The sequence below is a fragment of the Anastrepha ludens genome, chromosome 3 (assembly GCF_028408465.1).
Source record: "Anastrepha ludens isolate Willacy chromosome 3, idAnaLude1.1, whole genome shotgun sequence".
NCBI lineage: Eukaryota > Metazoa > Arthropoda > Insecta > Diptera > Tephritidae > Anastrepha > Anastrepha ludens.
Genome location: NC_071499.1, coordinates 4,463,914 through 4,483,442, shown reverse-complemented (window position 1 = coordinate 4,483,442; position 19,529 = coordinate 4,463,914). Strand labels below are relative to the sequence as shown.

At 38.0% G+C, this 19,529-nt stretch overlaps 1 protein-coding gene across 1 annotated transcript in view; it reads right to left on the bottom strand.

Moving 5' to 3' along the window:
* The window catches only part of LOC128856882 (uncharacterized), a 106,290-nt gene that overhangs the window by 69,109 nt on the left and 17,652 nt on the right, over positions 1-19,529 (bottom strand). Inside the window, exon 2 of the mRNA XM_054092303.1 lies at positions 14,903-16,126. The gene's annotated coding sequence lies outside the window, so the exon portion shown is untranslated. The remainder of the gene's footprint in view (positions 1-14,902; positions 16,127-19,529) is intronic.

Here is a 19,529-nt window from a genome sequence, read left to right as displayed (position 1 = left end):
TTAGACTCTCAAATAGCTCTTCCAAAAGGTACATTAGGTGCATAATTCGTTCTAGCTTTATCTGCGTAGAGAGGCAACGACGCACGAAGATACCTCCACGGAACATTAAAATTTATTCTTTCTAAAAGTGGCTGACAGTCATAAGCTCTAAGTAACTCAAGGGCCTTAAGTCCCGGGCCTACCACATAAATGGAACTAGTTTTATTGCACTCACCTCTTTTTCAGCTTGTATTAACCTTAAAAATACAGCTGTTAAAATGTTAACCTTCAACAAGCAGCTATTCATGATATTCTATTCATTGGCTCGTAAGTTAATTTGCTACGTTGACGCTACTTTTCTTATTTTCAAAACAATGGAGCAAAAAGAATTTCGTGTTTTAAGTTTATACTGCTTCGTGATGGGAAAAAATAGCGTTCAAGCGAAGCATTGGCATGAAAAGTGCTAGTTGGAGTCCCCAACAATAAAACGATGATTTGCTGATTTCAAACGCGGTCGTAGAGACACGAACGATGCACAACGCAGTGAACGTTTGAATGAGACGGTAACACCAGAAAACCTAGAAAAATGCACAAAATCGTTTTGAATGATCGAAAATTGAAGTTGCGTGAGTTAGATGACATCGTAGAGATATCAAAGATATGAGAAAGCTCCGTTTAACCAAAAATAAGTACGTCACAAGTCAATCGAAACAATGGCAAAACTACATGAATTGAACTTCGAACTGCTCACACATCCACTATGTTCGCCAGATTTGGCTCTCAGCGATTACTGGCTGTTCGCAGACCTAAAAAACGCTCATTTTAATCTCTGCGAAATTTCGCTTGAATAAATGAATAGTTTTGCCATTGTTTTGATTGAGTAGTGACGTACTTGTTTTTGCTTCCTCTTAATAATTCGAGCGAAATTTCGCAGAGATTAAAATGCAGCCTACTTTGAGGCAAAAGATAAATCGTTCAACAAAATTGTATTGAAATGTTAGGCGGCGCTGGAATGATTGCGATGCTCTTGATGGAAATTACGTTGATGAACAAAGCTAATTTTGAACAAAAAAAAAACGTATTTTCCTTGTTAAGCCCGGAACTTTTCTGCCCATATGTTACATACTTTTTTCTTACAACATTTTTAATGTAAAACGGACCAAAAATTATAAAATGAAATATCTTTAATGTTTTCTATTTGCAATGAGAGTTCAAATGTGGTTTTCAAAGGTGTTGTCAAAGACAAGTTATATTTTAGCGTTAAACGTTAATTAGTCCTAGACAGCATGGTTTTGTAATTGCAAGATCTACGTTATCTAACTTATCCGTTTTTTCTAATGATTGCCACGCTGGCTTCCAGAATGGTTTCCAAACTGACGCGATGTACACGGATTTCTCTAAGGCCTTTGATAAACTCTCCCATACGATTTTAGTAGCTAAATTGGCTTGTCTCGGTTTTCATTCAACTTTCCTTGATTGGATTCGATCCCATTTAATAAAGAGATGCTGCACTGTAGTTATCGATGGAGTTTCATCGCCACCTCTGGTGTACCTCAGGGACCTTTGTTATTTGTTTTGTTTATTAATGATATTTGTTCGTGTTTTTCCTTCGCTAATTTTCTTCTCTATGCTGATGATCTAAAAGTGCATGCTGAAATAAGAAATTCTAGTGATTCAGCCGTCCTACAATCCGAGTTGAATAATTTATTTTCCTGGTGCCTTATGAATAGTCTATTTCTCAATATTGGATTATTGTAATAAAATAAAATTTTCTAAGCCTTAAAACGCCCTTAATACCTCTTATCATATCAATTATACATATCTTGCTTCGTCCGATGTGATAAAAGATTTAGGGGTTTTCTTTGATTCAAAGCTTAATTTTATCACGCACCCAAATTATGCCGTTTCCAATTCTCTTGCAATGCTCGCTTTTATTAGACGTCACTCATGACCCATATACTCTTAAGAAATTATACTCCGCGTTTGTTCGGTCCAAATTAGATTATGCCTCCATATAAATCGAGTGGAGAGGGTTTAAAAAATGTGTGTGCGTTTCGCGCTACATTCACTCAATTTCTCAGACCCGAAGCCATCATACGAATCGCGCTGTCGTTTGATTAGTCTCTTTCCATTAAGTGACAGAGATACTTTTCAGGTATGTAGTATCATTTATCTTTGATCCGATTAATGGCAAAATTGACTGCCCGGTCCTTCTAGAAAAAATACAGTTTAATGTTCCTTGCAGAAATTTTCGCCGTTGCAAAATTTTTCGCGTTGGCTTTAGTAGGAAATTATATAATGCCAATGCGCCTCTAGTTAGAACGTTATTTGACCTTAATTACGAGGGGTGCCTTTTATATGTCGGGATTTGGCAACCCTGGTGTTGCAATCTGGCAACTGACAGCTGTATCGCAAAGTTTGACATTTTTTGGCTTTGACGTTTTTTCGGAAAAACTAGACATGCCGCAACCGTACCACTAGAACAACGCAGAACAGAAAATTCTGAGCGGTACACAACCATTTGTTTGCCAGTTGTCTTCCAAGAAATTAGGAAAACCAATCGCCAAAGACGGATCACTCTTCACCAGGACAATGCGAGCTCTCACACATCGGCTCAAACAACTGCATTTTTGAGCACCCAAAACATCGAATTAATGGGTCATCCGCCGTATAGTCCTGACTTGGCACCGAATGACTTTTTTTTATTCCCGTACGTAAAAAACAAACTGAGAGGTCAACGTTTTTCGACACCTGAAGAAGCGGTTGCGGCATTCAGAATGCATGTTTTAGAGGTACCTCATTCAGAGTGGCAAAAGTGCTTCGACAATTGGTTCAAACGCATGCAAAAGTGTATAGATCTTCATGGAGAATATTTTGAAAAACAATAAAGTGATTTTCGATGATTAAAATTTATTTTTGTTCTCTAATCCCGGCCGCCGTAGCCGAATGGGTTGGTGCGTGATTACCATTCGGAATTCACAGAGAGGTCGTTGGTTCGAATCTCGGTGAAGGCAAAATTAATAAAAACATTTTTCTAATAGCGGTCGCCCCTCGGCAGGCAATGGCAAACCTCCGAGTGTATTTCTGCCATGAAAAAGCTCCTCATAAAAATATCTGCCGTTCGGAGTCGGCTTGAAACTGTAGGTCCCTCCATTTGTGAAACAACATCAAGACGCACACCACAAATAGGAGGAGGAGCTCGGCCAAACACCTAACAGAAGTGTACGCGCCAATTATTTATTTATTTAATCCCGACATATAAAAGGCACCCCTCGTATCTCTCCTCCCTTTTGGATTTAGACCTTTCTAATGCCAAACATGTATTGTAAATACTTTCGATGTAAGAAATCAAAATAATACCTAGTATATATTTGTTATTTTAGTTTCATAATTATTTATATCGTTAAAACTCAATTTTAACTTTTATATACTTTTAGCCATTTAATGGTTTCTTATGTTGATAATCTGATTTTTTCTACACTTTTTATATTAAATATTGTAAATTTATATTTTAGTTCTGAATTTATATCTTAAATATCCGTTCTGAATTTTGTTTGACATTAATAAATAAAAAAATAAAAAACTATGCTGTCTCAGTAGGAATTATTTCATACTTTTTGGTCCCTTTAAAATTAGAGTTAGTTGTAATCGTCCCTCCTTCTTTACAAATAAAATAAACTAAAATTAAAATAAAATTTTACAGAATTTGTGTGAGTTTCCTCAGGGTTTTCCGCACTTCCGCACAATTATTTTTCTTAGAACACCGTCAATTTCAGCACAACGACAAAGCACAAATTGAGATTTTTAAATTCAAATATTGCCCTTTCCAAATATTTTTCAATCATTAAACGCTTACAGCGTGATTACACACCTCAACGATTTTTTCCAGGTATTATTTTCTGGAAACTGATTTTCTGTCGATTAATTAAAATTAAAGGCTTAGAGGCAACTAAAAGCAACAAACCTCGCTTGACCGGAAAATTTGGAAACTGAATCAAGTGTTTTAAATTTAATTGGCGAAAAAAGTTTAATTTCATTGTAGTGTTTGCTGTCTAAGGTTTTATGGAAATTTTGCATTGAAAAGATCAGCAATTGCGAATTCAAATATTTTCATCGCGGCCTGCGAATGGAGTGAGTTTTGAGAGAAAAAATATATATGCACACACATTTGAGCCCGAAAAGGTTTGAGGCAAAGGGTAATTCATAGAACTGATATATATTTTAAAAGTAATAAATGATGTGATTTTTAAACGAAACTGTTATGACTGCCACCCCTTTTCAATATGGAAAATATTTTCGATTTGCGTAATATGTGCAAATAAAATTTATACCGTTAACATATGTGTGTATGTAGTTGCTAACCAGTGATTTTGTATTTGTCTATTCAGCATTTCTTTTTATATTTTCTTCAAATGGTAACTACTCATCCCCTTTTATATGGAAGAGCCTTGACAAAGATTCGTGGAAGAACTTCGGTAGATTTCACTCTCCAGCAACAAAATTTTGGTAAATATTTGAGTACTTTGGGAATGGGAATTAGTCATATAACTAATGTAGATACATACTATGCATGTGTATAGGTAAATGTGACTTGCAGAAATAATATTTGTTGAAATATGTGCTTGTATTGGCGACGCACGTCAAGCGGCTGGGCGACGCAAGAAAATTAGTGAAGACACCAAAATGTCTGAGTCTGCAAATAAACAAATGTCTTGTGCATATGTGATGCCTATGTGTGTGCATATGTTCAGTGATGTCTGCGCATTTATGCCTACACACGCAGTCGCGCTCGCACGTACGTGCATACAAGTACCTTCTGTGCAAAAATTTTTCTGTATTTTACCAATTTTTTTACATTTTCATTTAAAAGCTATGTTTTCCTTGCCTTCCTTTTTTCTTTCATTTCACAGCATTGACCATAAATGCATACATATACCAGAGTTTCACCTAAACTTCCTAAGATGCTTCGTAGCCTGATTAAAGTTTTGTTACCAACTCGATACGCTTTCCTTAGTGTGGCAATATCAGCTTCGGCAGCTGAGCAAGACCAGTTAGGGTCAAATTAGGTGTTTAAATGATTAAATGGCTGGTTTTGCTTCGAATAACTGTGGCATAACTTAATAAATGGTTCCTGACAATTCGGCGGGGGTACTTATTTGGCTTTGATATTTAACTATAGGAAGCCACACTTTTCAACAACGCATTAAAAAGTGCTGACTTCTGCTGAAAAAACATTTACTGTAACGAGGCTCATTTCTGTAAATAAACAAAATTGCAGATTCGCGATATGAATGGTGGCAGTAACACTTAAAATGCTTCTATATTCTGCATATTTCAATAATAAAATTCGGATACTTTTAGCACAGAATATGCATGTATGTACATTTACTCAAAATTGCTTAAGCAAATAGGCAGCCAAATAAGAAATTAATAAAATTCAAGAAAATAAACAAAATCGTAAAAGTGAATCTGCGAAAATGTTCACATAAAATCGGCGACACATGAATTAATAATATGCGTGTACATCTCCATATGTAAGCTTGTAAGTATACACACATAAATAATACTTTGCCCTGCAGGAAAATCCATTACTAGTGAAACCAATTTCAGGTACCAAACTAGTAGGAATTCGACAGTTGTGAGACATGAGTAGCAAGAGTTTCAAAGTGTTGAAGAAATTTGTTGGAGCAGGAAAGCATGCGTAAACAATTACATTTATCTTACATAACCAAGTAAAATAAATACCAAGGCTTAGTCATACGAAGATAAAATCGTGAGAGTAACTTTGGTTGCTACGTCATAGGGGATGTAATAGAGCGAATGAAATAAAGAAATGTGTAAAGTGAGGTTAGTTGAACACAATCAATTTTCCAATTTGTCGTTATTCAGATGGCTACGAAGATGCATGCACAGTGACTACGCTGATTTCTTCGTTTACCACCAACACAAGCTCAAGTTCTGCTGACCTCTCTTGTGAACAAATCGCTGTCATAAAACCTGTTACTTCAACAAATCAGCTGATTCTTTCAAATTCGCTGAGAGTCGAGTAATGAGATCGACCGAGAAGCGTCGTGTGATGTCTTCAGTTTGCTAACACAATAAATTCTTAGTTCGTGTCGAGCTGGTGGTGATTTGAAGTTTTCAAATGCAATGAAAAAATATAATAAAATGTATGTTTATATCCAGCTGGTGCCCGTGATTTCTTCTACGTGATCTAGTAAATTAGTAATACGAATACAGTGATCCGCCCTGTAATGCGGTCCATTTATAACGCAATTTTATGTCCCTCGTATTTGTGTGTGAGGCTTGCATTGTGTTCATAGTTTTTTGGTTTAAGAGTACTGATTATACATGCATATGTATATGTGTATGTATGAATACAACACCCCAAGGTGGGGTAGTATCTCCACTTCCGTGGAACCTAACTGTCAATAATCTTCTACAAGAACCTGAAAAAATGGGTGGTGAAATAATATCATATGCCGAAGATATTATAATAGCATTATAAAAACACCTTCCAACATTATGTGATCTCCAACAAAGATCTCTCAACAGATTATCACTTTGGTGTAAAAGTCGAGGACTAGAAGTAAATCCGGAAAAAACGGATCTGATACTGTTTAGTAGGAAACACAAAACACCTGCACTTCAACAAATATTCCTAGGAGGGAAACCACTTAGAGTAACAGAAAGGGCAAAATATCTAGGACTTGTAGGTTCAAAGACTAGCATCTGTTCTGATAACTGGCGCCATGTGAACCACACCATCGGAGGTTTTTATTCCGAACATCTGGGGATCTCCTTCAGCTTTCGGCTCCCCGACTACTGTAGTGTCTTTCAGACTAAACTGATGGCAATAATAAAAGCCGCGACACTGATACGGTGTGATGCGATATCCGATACATTTTCACTGATAGCCAAGCGGCGTTAAATCCCCCACAAAACAGTTGACAACCTCCAAGGTAGCCATGAAATGCCGCACATCTCTTAACGAGATGGCTGAGTTATTTCACCTAAAGGTAACATGGGTTCCTGGCCATCGCGACATTGAGGGTAACTGTAGAGCCGATGAACTAGCGAGATTCGGCACTAAATTGTCTGACGAGCACATAGACAATGACATAGGTATACCCTTGTACACATGTAAGCTACGTATTCGCGAGGAGATTGCAAGAGTAGCGAGTGGAAGATGGCGTAATGAAGCAACTTGCAAAATCGTCCGTCAACTGTGGCCAACTCTACCTAAATGCTAAACGCACAGAACCTCTGCTTAGCCAAAATAAACACAGTCTTAGCACATTGATCTCAGTCATAACCGGACACTGCCTAATAGGTAGACACGCCCAAAGGATGGGTGTCCAAACACATGACTTCTGTAGAACTTGTCTAGATGAGGACCAGGGAGAGACAATCTCGCACCTACTGTGTCACTGTCCTGCTCTATCCAGACGCAGGTTTAGGAGAGATAGGGACGAGCTCTCTACGCGGCATCACAATGGGCTATGAGCCTGAGTGTGTCCCACAGGACAACCGCTTCAACCTAATTTAACCTAACGCGCTACCAATCCATATGTTATAGAGGGGATTACTGTATTCTACTATCTTTATCTTTATCTTTATCTTTATCTTTATCTTTATCTTTATCTTTCTCTTTACCTTTATCTTTATCTTTATCTTTATCTTTATCTTTATCTTTATCTTTATCTTTATCTTTATCTTTACCTTTATCTTTATCTTTATCTTTATCTTTATCTTTATCTTTATCTTTATCTTTATCTTTATCTTTATCTTTATCTTTATCTTTATCTGTATCTTTATCTTTATCTTTAGCAAAGCAATTCAACGAAAGGCCAGTACTTATGTGTTTCAGCTAATCTCTTAATGAGTTTTGTCTGTCGAAGTTATTTTTCACTATTTGTTTTTTAAACAATATGAAGCAATATAAATTAGTAAGATACTAAGGATCAGGAGCACGCGTTTGGTATAATATTTAAGGCAACAACAAAATGAGCAAATTGTGTGCAAATGAAGAAGAAATTAATTATGGACTCAGCGAACCCACAAAAGGACTCACTTTTGCCAATGGCTTTCTGCAGTCTTACAAGGAAACGTACGCCTTCTTAGACCTCTTCTTAATACCGCATTCCCACCTTAGGTCTCTATCACAAATTAGGTCTTAAAAAAGTGGTAAGAGTGCTGACAATGAGGAGAACACGAAAGGTTATTCCATACTTTACTCACAGAAAAATGGAAAAGTTTTCGTCTTCCACAAATTTTCTTTATTTGCAATTCGATGGATGATTGCCCTTTTGTGTGTGTTTGTAGGCCAATATGCGAGCTCTCGCGTATCTACCTACGCTTTCTACCTTACTTTGACGTCGACTAGCTACTTTGTTTCATTTCAAATGCGTAATTCCAAAAGTGTAAAACCCAAAAGACTATTCGTGCACAGAGAGATGAAAGGTTCACGTGCCTCCTTTGTGTTTTTTTTTTTTTTTTGCTGAAGGGCACTCAAATTTATACACATCTTAGCAAAATAGAAAATTAGTAGACGAGGAGAAGAAAAATCATTTACTCAAGTACTCGCATACACTTATATGTATGTATGTATGTATATGTATGTAAATGACATTGAGTACATCAGCTTAGCTTTGTCATTTATGTATCTGTGAAAGAATATGGGCTAAAGAAATAAAAGCGAACGTATGAATTTTCTTATTACTCTAAAGATTTAATTTTTAGCTATTTCGAAAATGTGATATACGAGTATGTATGTGAGCAACTTTGTAGGCGGCTATTTTGGATAAGCTACATTTATGTGACTATCATTTTTTTATTTAATCCTCTTCATACTCTTCAATATCGTAGCAATGGAGTTAATTTGAAAAAATTTCCTTTGAGATTTGTTTGGGGGAAATGCTGAAACCATGTAAATATCACTCAAACCTGGTTAATTTCTTTTAACTGCTTATAAAATTTTAATCGGATCATATCGTAATTGCACCACCAGAGAAATTGAAAATGGTAAATTTCGAGTGGTAAATTTCGAATTAAGTAAAAGCTAACTAGGGTCATCCTCCTTACAGACCTTATTTGGCGCCTACAGATTTCTTTTTGTTCAAAAATAAAATGCGGAATCCACCTTTTTCTATACCTGAAAAAGTTGCTGAAGCCTTTAAACAGTTCGTTTCGTAGGTACCCATTTTTTATTTGAAAATTGGTTCAAACAACCGATTTCCAAGAAGGAAGACCTTTTATATTTTGCGCAGTATTTTCAGTATTGGGCGTCATTAAAACGCAACCTTCGGGTCCTTAGAGACTTTAAGTACATCAGCACGGTGACTGATCAATTACGCGGATTATTCTCCATGCAAGTTCTCTGAAGAGAAGAGTGGCGGTGTGCAGCGTTTGGAGACAGAGATTAGTGCATTTATTCACGTATAGTTCAAAGTTGGAGGGAAGGGTGAGTGAAGGAGTATTTTACAAGGAGATCTTCATCAAGCTCAAGCTTAAACTTCCGGAGCCTTGCAGTGTGCTCCAAGTGGAGGTAGTCGCAATCATTGAAGTAACTATTTAGTAGCTCATTTGTACATCAACTGTCATGGAAGTGAACATTTATTCTAATATCCCTATGATGGTGATTACAGGGACATTGCAGGAAACTGCTAAGCATATGATCAAGCTTGACAGCTCCGCTGTAAAATAGAAAAATGAAGGAAATGTGCTGGTGATCCTTAGCTCTAAAATTTTGAGGGTATTTTTCCGAACACTATCCATTGGGCATACGAGCGAGGAGACTAGGCATTAATTCGATTACTTTTTACAGCAGCTGAATGAAAGCTAAGGAAGAGTAGTTTCAAAACCTTTCCTTCACCTGCAGATATATGCTACTGACGAAATTCATCACTTATGTGATATCTAAACCGGTTATATCTGCAGGTGTAGCAAAAAAATTAGAGGTAAGGTGACTGAATCTGAGACAGCTGAGGGAAGATATTACGGTGATTCCATCTCATCCTCCAGACAGGACTGGAAGGAGTATTCAGTCTCACCGCAAGAATACCCCACTCACCTAACACCACTATTCCTGTGGACCCACATCGTCGAAATAGCATGTTTTGTTTGCCAACCGTCAGATTAACTAGTCGACGACAACCGGTGACTATATCGTTCTAACAGAGCTTTATGCACTGGTACAAAAAAAAACGACAAACGTGAGGTTACTTACAGGACAATTTCCAAAATGGGCACTCACAAAATTCCAGATCAGTGGCAAGGCTAACCTTAGAAATTTCCTCGAGCGTCCTCGATCGTGCACTAACATAGAACTGGCTGACGTGAAGCCAACCTTTTCAGAAGCAAACCTCAGATTTTCACGGGAATCCCAACCTTTCATTTCGCGAGGAAATCGACTCCAGGGCGCCCTGTCTTGCTAGTTCGGCTGCCCAGCAGTTTCCCGCAAAGTTCTTTTGACCAGGTACTCAAATGAGGTATGTAGATAGGTAGGTGAAATGGTTGGAGTGCCAGTCTGGCACTCCTCAAGCAACACTAAAGCGACGTTTTGATACCATTATGAGACCTCCAACATGCAAATATCTACAGCCAACCAGAGCTGTTGATATAATGGAGAAGATTGATGGGATTTACGTTGGCGCACTGCCCCAGGTTGTCGAAGAAAGGAGCACCCAGTGATCTTAATCGCCGAGCCCGGACATTTACAGAGAAAGTGCTCAACAGTCTCCCTCTCTGAAAGGTCCCCACAGCTTCTTCAATGGGGGGTTAAATGAGACTAATACCGAAGTATTCGGATACGGTCGAAAGAGAAGTCCGGCATTCCCCGACTAATTACGAGTGCACCGACAGTGAGTTTAAAGCCATTCGCTTCGTTGTCGGAGTAAATGTTACATACACAGATTAACAGCCAATTGAATTGTTGTAAATTTATACCGGCCTGCCTATGATATTCCATATTAAAGTCACTAATTCCAAAACCTGCTTTATTTCCCAATTATCTTATTGATGAAGGGCTAACTCCGGGCCACAGAATCAGGCGTTGTGTAGTATGTGTACATATGTATGTATATATATTTGCACATATAACCGCCGCTTACACCCTTAATTGGGTGCTCGGCTATATGTATGTGTATATGTGCGTATTTACGTTTGTATGACTTTTGCGGCATCAAATTTATTCTCTCCTTTTGTGATAATAATAAACACAAAATCCTTGTATGCTCTTTCATTTTTATGTGCCGCATATGCATGCACTTAACTGCTTAAGTAATTCAATAAGTGTAGCAACAAATGCGATGGCAAACCAAACAACAACTGTTGCAAATGTAACCGCAATAAAAAGGGAGGAGCGTTCACACAATTGCTGCACTGAAGTATCCTTTGCCATGCGAGCAGTCATGCACGTCAACATTACCAGCAACAACAATAACAATAACAACAACAGCAAGAGCAACAGGCAGCGCACACATCCAGTCAATCAATCGATCGACCAGCGCTGACTGAAAGTCTGTCAACTGGCGACGGATGACGTACGACGAACGGCGAACGACGGACGACAGATGGCCCATTGTGCATGCGAGCATGCAATGGCATGAAATAATGCGAGTACCTGAAACCAAACGAGCGGCTGACAGCATTCGTAAATAACAAATGGCGCAGTAAATGCATTTGTCAATGGTGAGGCAACAATCACACCAGCATGCAACAATTGAATTGCATGAGATTTCGTATTATTTTTTATCTTCCTTTCCTCATGTGCAGAAAGCTCGTATTATTGCGTTTCTGTTATTCCACATTCTTTATATAATTGCAGAAGGAAATTCTTTGTCAACCTGTGCAACGATTTTTCGTTTGAGTGCTTGTGTGGGAAGCTTTAGCATTTTTCCATTTTCATTTGCGAGTATGAACAAAAGGCATGATGAAAGATAGTTCATTGTTGGAGTAAGGCCAAAGAAGTGCTGCATTCCTGAGGAAGGTTCGGTCTTAGAAAATGATTGCAGTACAACGAAATGTTGAGTGAATTTGAACCTTCTGTTTCATAGTAATAACGCAATCAAGAGAAATTTTCAGGAGCAGTTTGATATGACAGAATTGCTTATAGCGGGTCAAGCGATTCAATGCGTCCTCGGGACTCCAGGAAAATATATATTAAGTATAGTTAAAATTGAACCCAGTCAAATCGATGGTTACAGTACTAGTGTTTAACTCGAAGACGAGACTTGTTCTGGTATGCAAATTGTTTAAAGTGTCGATAAGATCCTTGAAATGTTGTATTCGGTCAGTCATTGAGCACTTAGTTACTTGTTCAGAAAGTGAATATTAAAGTTGATCTTGAGCCGAAAAGATCATTGCTAAGTTGCGTGAGCCGACCTTAACGATTGCCAATCCCGGATTAGTGGCCAAGAAGGGTTTACTGTGTGTTTTGTGCAGCTGAAGGAGAATCTGCCGCAATGAGCTGCTCACATCGAAGCACGCACAATTGGCACTTGACACACCTTTTCAATTGAGGATGATAAATTTATTGTATTGATTTTTTTAGTAAATCACCAACACAATCTCATTTTTGTAAACACATTCCAAGTGATGTTAGCTCATCAGCTGGTTCTGACAAATTCGCTCAGAGTGGAATAATCTACAATTCGAAGGCGACGTAAAACTGAACGTTCCTCCATTTTCATAAGGAGATATTGAATAAATCTGATATAGCGATGCCTAGAAGAGGTTCTTTCATCAGTTTAAGTAGCAGACTGGGACTCCCCAAGTAGCACTAAAGCGTGACTTTGATACTCTTTTGATACCTCCAATGGGCGGATATCTACAGCCAACCATAGGTGTTGATACAAAGTGAAATGTTGATGGGATTTAGGTCGGAGGACTGACCCAGACTGTCGACGAAAGCAGCACCAGAGACCTTAATCGTCTAGCTACTAAACCTGGAGATTTACAGAGAAAGTGCTCAACAATCTTCTGCTCTGAATGCTTCTATAGTGGAGGTTAAGTGGTAAGCCTAGCTTTTCCGCATGTATTCCGATCTTCCAATGGCCGATAAACCCAGCTACGAGTTTGGAAATTGACTGGCGTTGAGTTCCTAAAACTTTTTGCGTCCTGCGTGTATTGTACTGGGGTCAAGGGGTTTTCGGAATAGCAAACGAAGAAATGGAGATCCATCTCTTTTGCGCTTTCCTAAGAAATAAGTTGTGCAATTCTCTTTTAACAACAATCAGGGAGATGCCAATGGACGGGTAGGAGGTCTCTGGACCAATTGGGGACTGGCAAACTCATCAGCAATTTTATGCCTATGTTCCTATGTCCTGTAACCCAGTTAAGAGATTTGTTACCTGCACACCCGAGAAATTTGATCTCCTCCTTATAGGAGTTGACTAGATTGGATCTACACCATGGCGTCGTCAGAGCAAGCATTTTGTATGGCTGCAGGATCGCGAAGTCTTCTGCCTAAGAAACACTAACAGTATTCGGTAATTTTAATGAAATAGATAAATTTGTTGATATAGAGAAAACTCCTGCTGCGACTCCCGATTCCATTTCGGAACCGTCAGTGAAGGCAGAACTATCAGCCTCGGTACATATTTTCCCCTGGTTCCAATCCTGCCTACATGGAAATATTGCCCTGACACGAAACAGTAGCTACACTACTTGCGGATAGATAAATCTATAACAAATTTAGAGAAATGCGGTGTTAACTGCCTAAAAATGCTACCATGCCCCTTGAGAGATTGTCTCCAGAAGCCCTTCTCTTTTAACCTAATTGCGCTTTGAGCAGCGATGGAAATAATGTAAAAGTCGATGGGAAGTGATTGCAAAACGACATTCAGAACGTCAATGGGGCAAGTTTAGTGATATTATAGTCCTTCCAAAGTGCCTCCTACCAAACAAGGCATCCATGTATAAAAATTCGGCAGCACTTGAACATCCGAAGAACGTCCTGTGGATTGAGTCTCTCCGAACATAGATTTGCAGGAGTAGAATATAACCTTCTACTCCTTCCGGCCTTCTTTACGCGACTTGCAATGTGTCCACTGTCCACTCTGCCCTGAAAAGCTTTTCTGCATGTCATAATTGAGTGAAATATTTTTTGTGATTGTTACGAGTATTATAAATTTTACATGTATAAAATATTTCAGCTCGTTTGCACACCATTTTTCCTTAAGTTGTCCTGCGGAAAAATTAATGTCCAGATATCGTGATTTTCTTCTATACGCGGATGATCTGAAAATCTATTATGAAATTAAATGCCCAGAAGATTCATCCATTCTCCAAGATGAGTGAAATGACTAATAAAGCTGGTGAAATTCGAAAAGGGTGAACTGAATAGGACAGCCTATACAACTATGTAGTTTTTTATGAAGACCAAGCCTTATGCACAATTCAGAAATAAACAGGGTGCGCCATCTTTTATGTCGGTATGTAAACGCTCAATAACTTTGTCATTTACCAACCGATTAACTTCAACATACATGCTTTCGATACGTCAATTCAGTGTAATTTCAACCATGGATCGCTTTACACCGAAACAACGCGAAGCCGACGCTATAAAACCCGAAATGCTTGTCAAGGTGATGGCAAACGCAGAAAACCGCAGTTTGTGATTGCTAATAAAGGTGGCCACTTGACTGTTATTGTATTCAAAAAATAGTTTTAATAAATTGTAAATAACCAAACCAAATCAAAATACATCACTTATACAAATCCGTTGTTTTTTTTTTTCAAAGTTATTCAATGTTTTCATACCGACCGAGATAGCGCACCCTGTACAAACAAGGATAAGCACATATTTATCATACACGTTTTTAGATTTTAGCAACATACACCTAAAATTACCTTTTTTCAGAATTTAGTTACCAAAAATCTTAAATCAGCAAACAAATAAAAAAGAAGAATTGGCACTTACCGTAGACTCGAGGTACGCGTCGACCAAATGAGCAACAGTACCGGCTTGCAATGCAACCACCGTCAACCTCTACGCCGCTGCCGCTATCAGCACTCGGGGCTGTGCAGCACTGATGGTGTTGTGGCACTAGTGCGGAAGTGCTGTTAAATTTTTTATACACTCACACCCAGTGGGTAGCGCAGCACAGGTCCGTTGGAGCAATAGAAAGAAGCCACCTCACTGACGCGCACCGATGCCACACAGAATACTTGGAAAAGGATGAGTTGTGGGCATTGTTGAGCAGGATTATATAGTTATTGTTGTTGTAGTTTAGTTGAAGCTGATTGTGTTGAAAAGTGTTTCAAAGTACGCTGCTCAGCACATAATTTTTCTTTCAGCAGTCGGTGTGGACGCGTGACGCAGTGCGGGCCAAATTGTTTACCACAGCTGCCGAGCTGCGTTGTGCTTTTTACTTGAGTTCTTCAATTACACAAAAGCAGCCGGTGCACAATTACGCCCGGGGGTACAATCACAGTGTGTTTAGTTTCACTTCTCTTCTAATTTTGTCACAAAATGGATTGATGTCACAGGAATCTTAGTTATTGTCCGTTGTGCACTCTTCCAGCTCGTGGGTCTCTTATGTAAAATTTTACTACTACTGTGTTTCGTACTTTCGTACGACTTTGTGCGAAGAAAACGAAATGAATTTCCGAGGCCTTTTATTTTCACACCATCAACTGCTGCCCTAGCTGTCGTATTTAATTAATTTGTTTGCTCTTGATTTTTCGACAATTTTATACTCCTACCGTGTTTTTGTTATTGGTACCGCGCTGGCTCTGTCTTACACAGTTAACACTGTTATTGTTTCTGCTATTGTTGTTATTCTTATTGTTGCTGCTTTTTTTAATATAGAAATGTGTTGTTTGCTTGAATTAAATTCTTAGCAGTTTTGTGAATTTATTCACTGCCGCTTGTGTTGCTGGCATTTGTCGCTGTGCAATGTTCAACACCGGAAATACCTGACAAATGAGGTTTCGCTACTTATGTAGTCTTCGCTGCCACTTGCTGGCTGTGTATTCAAGTTTTTTATGTATATATGTGCATATATTTTCACTTTACTGCACCACTTAAATTAAAATTCTTTACGAAAATTTTATTCTCTACCTTTCACTTGCATGTATGAATATTTTAAGTGCGAAGCATCTTTCATTTTGTAATCCTTTGTGGTTTGCTGTTAATGGGAACCTGTAGGTATTCAAATTTTTGAGATTTTCCTTAAATGTTTTTATTTATTTTCTTATACTTTTTTATATTTTTAAACTTTTTTTTTACTTTTTTTCGTAGCTTGTGGGGAGAACGCTGTTATTGATTACTCATACGCCACGTACCACCTGCGTGTATTACACACTTTATGCCTCATAAACATTTTTCAGCACTGTTTGTGTTTGTTATACATAAAAAAACTGTACACTAAAGATGATGTTTATTTCTCAATTTACTAATAACAATTCCCACACTGACTCAGAAATTTTGCTGTTGCGCGCTGATTACAATTTTACTTACATATTTCCTCTTTTTCATATTCGTGCTTCAGTGCTTTCTATCTGCACTTGTAATGGATTGTTTTCATCAGTTGCCAAACCACGATTAAGGTATAAATAAAGTAAACTTGTAAAGTTCAACATGGAATCTGTGCGCGGTAAACAACGGGTAGAATAGCTCACAAGAGAAATATGCAAAATTCGCAAAAAGAAAAATAAAAAATATTCACCTTAAAATGGGAATTTTTGCGATACTATTGTAGCAAACAGTTTATTTTATTGGTTTTATTTTCTGTAATCTCATAGAAAATTCCAAATAAATTTATGCTCTTTACATTTATGTTTTCTGGTAAATTATCATGCAAAATATAAAACTGGAAAAGTTTTTGCAATTTGTAGAAGTTTAAACGCAACTGGGTGATCAGTTTATGTCTACAGTCACACTAAACACCCATCCACAATGAACTCAAACTATACCTACTGGAAAAGGCATTGCTGTCGTATGTATGTGCATGTGGCTGACTACCTAAAATTATTTATTCGGCATCGTTCTAAACAGCTCGTCACTCACCTGCGTACTACATAAAAATACTTAGGAAAAATCTGCGCTGCAGTCATAAATGAAACATCAGAATTTAACAAAAATATCTATGCTCGGTTGATGCGCTAAAAATCAACTGGACTTCTAAATGGAATTTTACTACGAAATCATTTTAACGGAGACTCTAGTTTTTGGGCTGATGGGAAATATTGTAGTATTTGCAAAATGTTCGTATTTGGAGTCGAGACCTCATTACAAGTCGAGGCAGTCACTGTTTTCTGTGGTTTTCACGCCAGATGCATCAGTAATTTCACAGCTTCAAAACTACAATGACTTGAAATATTAACGTCGGTGGGGAGAGTTAGTGGTCCAAAGCATTTTGAGTCCTACGTCAATAACGCAATACTCGCTAAAAGCACGAAATCCTCACTAAAATTGGACGAACTCTTGATGAGCTACCGAATCATTTCACAAAATATTATACATACATATTTCCCCGTGATTCCTAGGTGGAACATAATGATTGCCGAAATTGTTCTACGAATTTGGCGCTCAGGCCATATAAATTGACTCCTTTGAAATAAGTACGTGAAGTCACAGTGCCTTAAAGTCAAGTCACATGCTTACTTAATCTGCACAACTCCTTTAATTGCAACTTCTCGGGTACCTCAGGGAAATGTTTTAGGCCTTACTATTCATCTTAAATAATACTATCAGGCACCTATTATATGCATTTTGACTCAATAAGAAATCCAGAGGGTGTGCTTAAACTTCAGTCTAACTTTATTGAGCTCGTTTCCTGGTGTGTACATATAAATATATTCATGTACCTCTTCAATTAAAAAAAAATGTTTTCAAGTCACTAACTCGTACTTTTTCATTCTCAAGTCATATCAATTATATATCCAAAAAACTTCTCAGATCCTTACACGATGAAATTACTATTTACGGCGTTTGCGTTTTGCCTGGGTTGAATCCAACCATGAAATTCAACTATTCGGAGAACTTATCACCAATTTGCTATCACAAGAATTGAACGGGTACAAAACGTGTTTCTTAAATATGCCCTAAAATCTCTAAAATCTTCTGTCCCATATCCCTCTTATAGCTTCCGCTTGTTATTAATTGTATTAAATTCACTTGAGTTCAGAAGGTTAATTCTATCGGTTCCTTTTGTGTTGAATTTAATTTAAGTTTGCAATGCATTAACTTTTTATTCCGGTGAGAACTTTTGAAGCTCTTACTCTTTTTATCATTAAACATTCAAAATGAATTGGGAGTCCATTGCTCGGACCCTTCACGGTTTAAACGAGATTTCGAATTCCATATCGTTAGATTGTAAAGGGTGGTTAAATTTTGGGGGCCGATGTTGAATGTAAACTACACCTAAACGTTAAGTATTTTTTCTAAATTTTATTTAACATTTTTCAATTTCAAACTAACTCATTTTGAACTATGGAAAGATAAGCAATCGAGCAACGCGTTAACGTTATTCAGGTTTTTTATGAAAACGGGCGTTCAAATCAAAATGCATATCGCGCACTTCGTGATTTTTTCGGTCAATTTAATCGTCCAAATATGCGTACAATCGGAAAAATTGTGCAAAAGTTTGAGCAAACCGGGTCTGTAGGAAATGTGAAAACACCAGTGCATGCTCGTACAGCTCGTACTGCAGAAAATATTGGTGCCTCAACTCGTCGTCGTGCCAAACAATTGCAGCTCTCACGCTCGTTGTTGATGAACATTATGCATAAAGACTTGCATTTACACGCTCTTGACAATTTCAAGCGTCGTCAATGGTCAGTGATGAGTCACATTTTCACCTCAGTGGATTCTTCAATAAGCAGAATTGCCGTATTTGGGCGAAAGAGTGTCTGTTTGGTGCGGTTTATGGGCCGGCGGCATCATTGGGCCGTATTTTTTCCAAAATGAGGCCGGTCAGGCAGTTACTTTCTATGACCCGGATTGGAAGATATGAATGTGGATAATATGTGGTTTTAACAGGACGGTGCCACTTGTCACACAGCCAACGAAACAATGGCTCCTTTGCGCGAAAAATTTGATGGCCGAATAATCTCACGTCGCGGCGATGTCAATTGGCCGTCATGTGATTTGACACCGTTGGACTTCTTTCTTTGGAGTTATTTGAAAGAAAAGGTGTACGCTGATAAGCCAGCAACAATTCAAGAGCTAAAGGATGAGATAATTCGGCACATTAATGGCTTAGAACCTCAATTATGCCTCAGCGTCATCGAAAATTTGGACCATCGGATGGAGGTGTGCCGCCGAGGTCGCGGCAGCCATTTGGCCGATATTTTGTTACATACGTAATTAAGCTATATTAATATTATCATACTAAAGAGAAATCACAATAATTGTATTGCGCACTAACATTTGAAAGTGCATAGGTTGGAATCTCCAGCCATGAAACACCAAATGATAGAAAAAATGTTTTCTAATAGCGTTGCCCCTCGGCTGGCAATGGCGATCTCAAACCAATTTAAAAAAAGATTTTATTGACATTAAACTGAGGAAATTGTACAAGCTGGGTTCCGCCAGATGTTCT